This window comes from Protobothrops mucrosquamatus, unplaced genomic scaffold (assembly GCF_001527695.2).
Source record: "Protobothrops mucrosquamatus isolate PMUCROS unplaced genomic scaffold, P.Mucros_1.0 scaffold1450, whole genome shotgun sequence".
In the NCBI taxonomy this organism is placed as follows: domain Eukaryota; kingdom Metazoa; phylum Chordata; class Lepidosauria; order Squamata; family Viperidae; genus Protobothrops; species Protobothrops mucrosquamatus.
The window spans coordinates 26,428-32,719 of record NW_015387629.1 but is presented as its reverse complement, the minus strand read 5'-3'; positions in this window follow the sequence as shown (position 1 = coordinate 32,719).

Sequence of the window (6,292 nt, the reverse complement as noted above, 5' to 3'; positions counted from 1 at the left end):
TGGATGGATGGATGGATGGATGGATGGATGGATGGATGGAGTGGGCGGTGGATAGATTTTGATATTTGTTGGATTAAAAATTGTACTAAATTACCATAGATTTTACACGGTTTATTCTTTTAATCTGTGCATGAAATGAAGACTTTGTATGTTAATTAACAGCCTAATGCAAAATGAAAATGGAACACCTCAACCCTAAAAATTTAAGTCCTGACTGATTCAACAGAAACTTTCTCTTTGATACATCCCTTTAGAGTGAGCCAGAAAATCCATTTACATTTGCCTCTTTCACTTACCAGATGGATTTAGTAACCATTTGGCTGGGTTTACACAATTGTGTACATCAAAACTAAACATATTTCATGCTTAGGCAACATTTGATTACTCTGTAATTTGTAATCTATGGTTTATGGTGTAATGTATTTTGTGAATTCATCAGCTCGACATATTTAACAAACCCCTGCGTTAATTGGATGCCAGAATCAAGATATTAATATTTGTTGTGCTTTTGAATACTGGGGAAAGTATTGTATGATGCTTATACTTCCATTTATGGTGACTATGTATGTCTCGGTGGGCTTTCCAAGAAGGATAGTGGAAATATGATCAGGATTAAGTTTTTATTATGATGTGATGCCATAGAATATATGTCTTGCTTCTAATCACCCAACTTAGGTTCATCAATGTTAAGTTTGTATTTGGCCACTGTATATAAAGGTAAAGGTTTCTCCTGTCCAGTTGTGTCTGAATCTAGGGGGCAGTGATCATCTTTGTTTCTTAGCTTAGGGAACCAGCATTGTCTGGAGACATTTCTGCGGTTATGTGCTATATACTTCTTAAATTCTGAAAGGAAGGTTAAAATGAAACAATAATTAGGCAGTATGACTAACAGAAGACTCATCGCTGTTGCTTTGTTTTGAGGTTATAGTGCATTATTATCTCAAATTCCAAAACAATTTCCATGTCAGTCTGTGTCTTGCAAGTGCCTACAGGGCAGGTGTATTTTTAGTGATTGATTGAATGGTTTGGGAGACTGTTCGACACTTGTGTGCTCTGTTGTGAGGGTAAATAGTTTGAAAGAAAGAATGTTCCTTTGATGTGGTAATGAAGCACTAATGCAGGATGCAAATACCAATTTGACTCCTTTACCTGAGGTAATGTTTTACTGCCTTAGCCTTTGTAGCAGAATATCTCCTACTTTACTCCATCGCATTCCTTTTAATTTTCAAACAGTTAAGTTAAAAATATTTGTTTAGGCTGAAAAATGAAACATTATATCACAATTCCACTGAAAGTCATTTAAGATAGTTACATTGAGGACTTCAAATTAGGCTTTCAGAATTCTAGTTATCTTACTGCTTTTGTAAGAATAGAATAGAATAGAATAGAATAGAATAGAATAGAATAACAGAGTTGGAAGGGACCTTGGAGGTCTTCTAGTCCAACCCCCTTCCATATAATGTAATATATACCAGGGTCAATGTAATGTTTGGGTTGTAAATTGAAAAATCATGTGGTAAACTTGAGAATTATTACAGAGTTGGATTCAGATTAAATTTGTTGAATTTAATTGCTTTGAAAGCAATACGAGAAGTTATAACAGACTAAAAGGGAAAATTGTTTAATTCAGGGTTTTCCAACCTTGGCAAATTTAAGACAGGTGGACTTCAACTCCCAGAATACCTCAGGGTGGCTGTGGAATTATGGGAGTAGAAGTCTATTGTCTTAAAGTTGCCAAGGTTAGGAAATCCTAGTTTAGTAACTGTGGATCTGGAGATGCTTTGCTTTCACTGTGATTCAGAATTTCACAACAGAAAATGGAAATCTTACTAATAATATTTGAATGTCCTTAGTTGTCATTAGACAAAAATGAATAGGATACATTTTAAGGCCTAAGTACTATGTTATATACCACATGAGTAAAACAGAAACCTGATATTCTCTTATTTTTGTCCTAGAAGGCGATTTGAAATAGTTAGGTCATTTGGTTTGGAGTTCACCTTATCTTATTTCTGGAGAGCAGAAATGGATAATATTGTCTTTTATTGATCTACTCACTGAAAAGGCAACTTCTGGGCACATCTTTTTTGTTGTCCACTTCTAAAGAACGTTATCCATGTTATTTTTGAATACTGTTGTGTGCTTCAGTTTATTTCAAGCTAATGCCAGCAATTCAATGTCTACACTGCAGAGACAGGAATGCTCATGCAATTAAGTTACTGTATTTGTTATCATGATCCCTAATCTTATTTTGAGCAATTTTTTTATCAGGAATGCTGCAGTTGTACATTAGTTACAGCATTTGCATTGTAAATAGAGGTTTGCTGGTTTGAAATCCTGCCAAACCCTTTTTCAATTACTCTTTTATGTTTCCTGAGCATCCTATTTTACCTCCATTTTTAAAAAGTCCAACATTGTATCTTTTCATCATTTTTTCAGTCATCTAAGGTTAAAAAGATCTCTGCTCCAAAATAGCCCATAGATTAAACTGTTATACATCAGTTAACTGGAAAAACAAAGAAATTAGTACTGGACTTATTGAAATTCATTTTAACTGTGTGTGTGTACATATATAAAAGTATACATTCTGGTAAGTCTACCCATGATAATTATTGTACTAATTATTTTACTTGGATTACGAAGCTGGAGGGCACAGCAGCAAGGAAATTGTCCATTAGGAGGATTTAATAGTACCTTGCTGAATGTTGCCAAAATATCACAGTCTGGACAGAGTTTTCTAAAGCTGATTTAGCATTAAAACAGCATAAGCACAGGACAGGAGAAGCTTGAACTCTAAATGCAGATATGCCCTCAATTATACTCTAGTACTGTGGAACTTCCTTTTTTACTGATATGAACCTGTCTCTTTCTGTGCAGGCATGTAGACAAGTGGGTATTATCTTTTGGTGCTCTTCATTATATACAATGTTGAAGGTATACTATTTAAAATAACTAAAATAGTTTCTCACTTCTAATGTCCATAGTAAACTTTCTGTTGTACAGTGACACATTAATTGGTGTACCTGGCTTTGTCAACTAAGTAAACAAATTACTGTCTGCCAGTAAAGAGTGGTGTCGTGGCCTAGAAGTGGAGCTCTTGTCTCACAATCAGAAGACTTTTGAGTTCGATCCTAAATAGTGGCAGATATTTCTCTCTCTGGGTGCTAAGAGAAAATATCTGCTGCGAACTCGGCGTAGACGTCAGGAAGGGCATCCGGCCGGTAAATGCTCAGCTCCATTCAGTCATCCCAACTCCACCCCGATGCAAGGGATTACAGGGTTGTTTTAAAAAAAAACAATCTGCCAGTAATATATATTAACCTAATAATGGGTTTATTTTTAATGAAGCTACTGCAATTGAGTAAATGACATTTTTGGAGATTTTTTAAAAAATAAAGTGCACTAAAGGGGATAGAAAATAATACATTTTGCAGACATCACTATATATTTTGTTAGAATTGTTGTGGATGCTGCATAAAGAAATTTGAATAGTTTATTCATTCCAATATCCTGCCAAGTGTTCATTAGTAATTTTATTTAAGAAAATTGCTATTAAGATAAAGATGGGTGCAGGGCTAGTTTTATGGGGTCACAGTTTATGTGAAACTGCATTAAACCCCAGAAAAGGGGTGAGGGCTTAAACAGGACGGAGCCTACAAGAGCGCATCTAAGGGCATAGCAATCTCCATTTATTTTCTATTCTATTTATGGGATATTCAAATTCACCCATAGTCTAATGCATCTCCTTCTAACCCAATGGGTACATTGGGCTTGTGCCATTTTCCAATGACTACCTTTCTATTAAGTGGCTAATGGAACAGGGTGATCCCAAGCAAGATTTGACTGCATGGTGAGTGAAGTTATTCTGCTCCCAGACCATTTTATCAATGAAAAGGCAATTTCCTCTAGAGCAAATCATCCCTTCCTTCTCCCCCTCTCTTTCATTTTGCAAGAATCCATCTTCATGTTAATCTAGGTCTCCCAACCTTTCCTGTTAACATATGACGCTCTGTGATCTCATGATCATGATCTATGACAGGTCCCCAACCTATAGGCCGTGGCCCACTACTGGGCCACGTGAATGGCTGGCCAGTTCATGCATGCATGGGCACGCGCTTACCCCCTGCCCTTGCGCTGGCACTAGCCGAGCCATGATCTGTGAGCCTCTCGCTGGTGCTAGCCAAGCTGTGTGCCGGCGCTAGCAGCCCCATTTGCAGAGCGTGCGTGCTCATAGCCCTGTTCGTGCGCACGTACATGCAGCCACATTTGCATGTGTGCGCATGCGCGCATAAAGATGCCTGTCCCTCCCTTTCCCACTGGGCTGTCAACCCAGAAAGGCTGGTGACTCCTGATGTATGATCTTTTTGCTGATTTCTGTATGCATGTTCAATTAAAATGTGCATTTAAAAAAATAGCCTGGAGAGCTAAATCATAACATTTCATAAAAGATTATTGTATTTTGGCTTGCATTTTTCAAATATTAAATAAATTGGCACTGCTAACAGTTATTAATGAGAATTACAGTGTAGTGCAACTGTAGGGGATACTACAGTAAATTATCTACTTCTGAAAGAAAATATTAGTAAGCTAATAAGTTAAATTTAGTTGAATTTACTACTTGTGACTTTGACATTTCACAGACATTGAATGCTGATTTACATTCTCTTTCCCAATAATTCTAGGAGAAGAATGGCCAATGGGTTAAGCATATGAGTCCTTTGTCCCAGTTCAGAATCTGCTCCAAATTTCAGTGTTATCCACTTTTTCCTGGTTTTATACCAGCTTATCTAAAACTAAAGCAAAGCTGTGTTTTCTTCCAAAAGTTAATGGCTCTTTACTCATTCTGGCTCTGAACGTCAGCATTTTGTTCCTCATGTCTGTCTACAGGCAATGTAGCAACACGCAACCACCATTGAAACCATTGATGATAAAAGGACATCATTGCAGAAAGTCATGGATTTTTGCTCCAAATCTATCTCGTCATCTTCAAGGACTGCAAGATATTTTTTAAAAAACAAAGAGAAAAAAAACAGAGCTTGGAAGCTGGAAAGTTTTTCCATGTAGCATTTACTCAGGTCTCCACAACATAAACTAAACCGTGGAACGAGAAAGTGTACTAGAATTGTGGGAAAGATTTTTTTTTATTTTTATTTTTTGCATACTACATTTTGTAGTAGTTTATAATTCTAGATTGCTCTGCAAGCTGCATTCAGGCAAAGCGAGATACAGGTCTTCTTCAGATGGAAAAAAGGAATGGGTAGGTAGAATCTAAGTTTCTGTTCTTTCCATGCATTTTTACAACAGTGCATGGGAGCTTAGTGGGAGCTGCAAAAAAATAAACTCTACTGTCCAGCCACTCAGCTATGCCTTATTTTGAGACGTCCATGCATTTTCTTTTCTATTCAGTTGCACATTGTTTTCTTTCCTCAACGGTTGCATATTGTTATTCACTATGAACTCTGGCATATTGACCAATGCTTCTTTTTGTGATACAGGTAATGAAACTAATCTCTGAACATTAGACTGCCAATATAGGGATCATAAAAGATAGACTTTATGCCGCACTTACACATAAACGCATACTAAATAGAAATATGAAATACTGTAATAAGTATTTCAATCGGTATTTATGAAAGCCTTTTGCTTAACTGCATTCCAGTCAACAATTCTGTTTTCCTGATTGGGCAATAAAGCATCTATTTAGGATTGATAGAAGCTATATTTAAAGCCGAGGCTGCCCTATGAATGCAAATCGTAATAAAGTTATGAAACAGTGCTTAATAAATGTAAAGAAACACAAGAGTGATTGTTGACTTTAAAAAGGAGTTATTTAAAACTTCTCAGCCTGCTATTGTATTTGGATGGAAATGGTGTAATCTTGGTGCCTGACCTGAGAGAAGTCATTATAGGTGGTAATGATTGACAACCAGAATAGGAACCAGAATTTGTGTCATAAATCATTGCAGTGGGGGGGCAATTTTAAGACAATTTTTATGGTGCTTGTTAAGTGACTCACTAGGATCATTAAGTGATCCCAGATTTCCCAATGGGCACTTTTTGCCAGAAATCAGCAAAAATATAAATCATGATCAGGTAACCCACAGGGTGTCAGATGTGAACAGGCAGGAATTATTCAGAAAAATAGAACTACCAGAATCTAAACAATCAGAGAACAAACTATCTTACATGATTGATATTTAGAAGGCTGGTCTAAGGCCTTCTTTGAACAGAAATGAAATGGTTTAACATAAACCTAGATTTTTTTTTATGGCCAAATGCCAGCACAGAACAA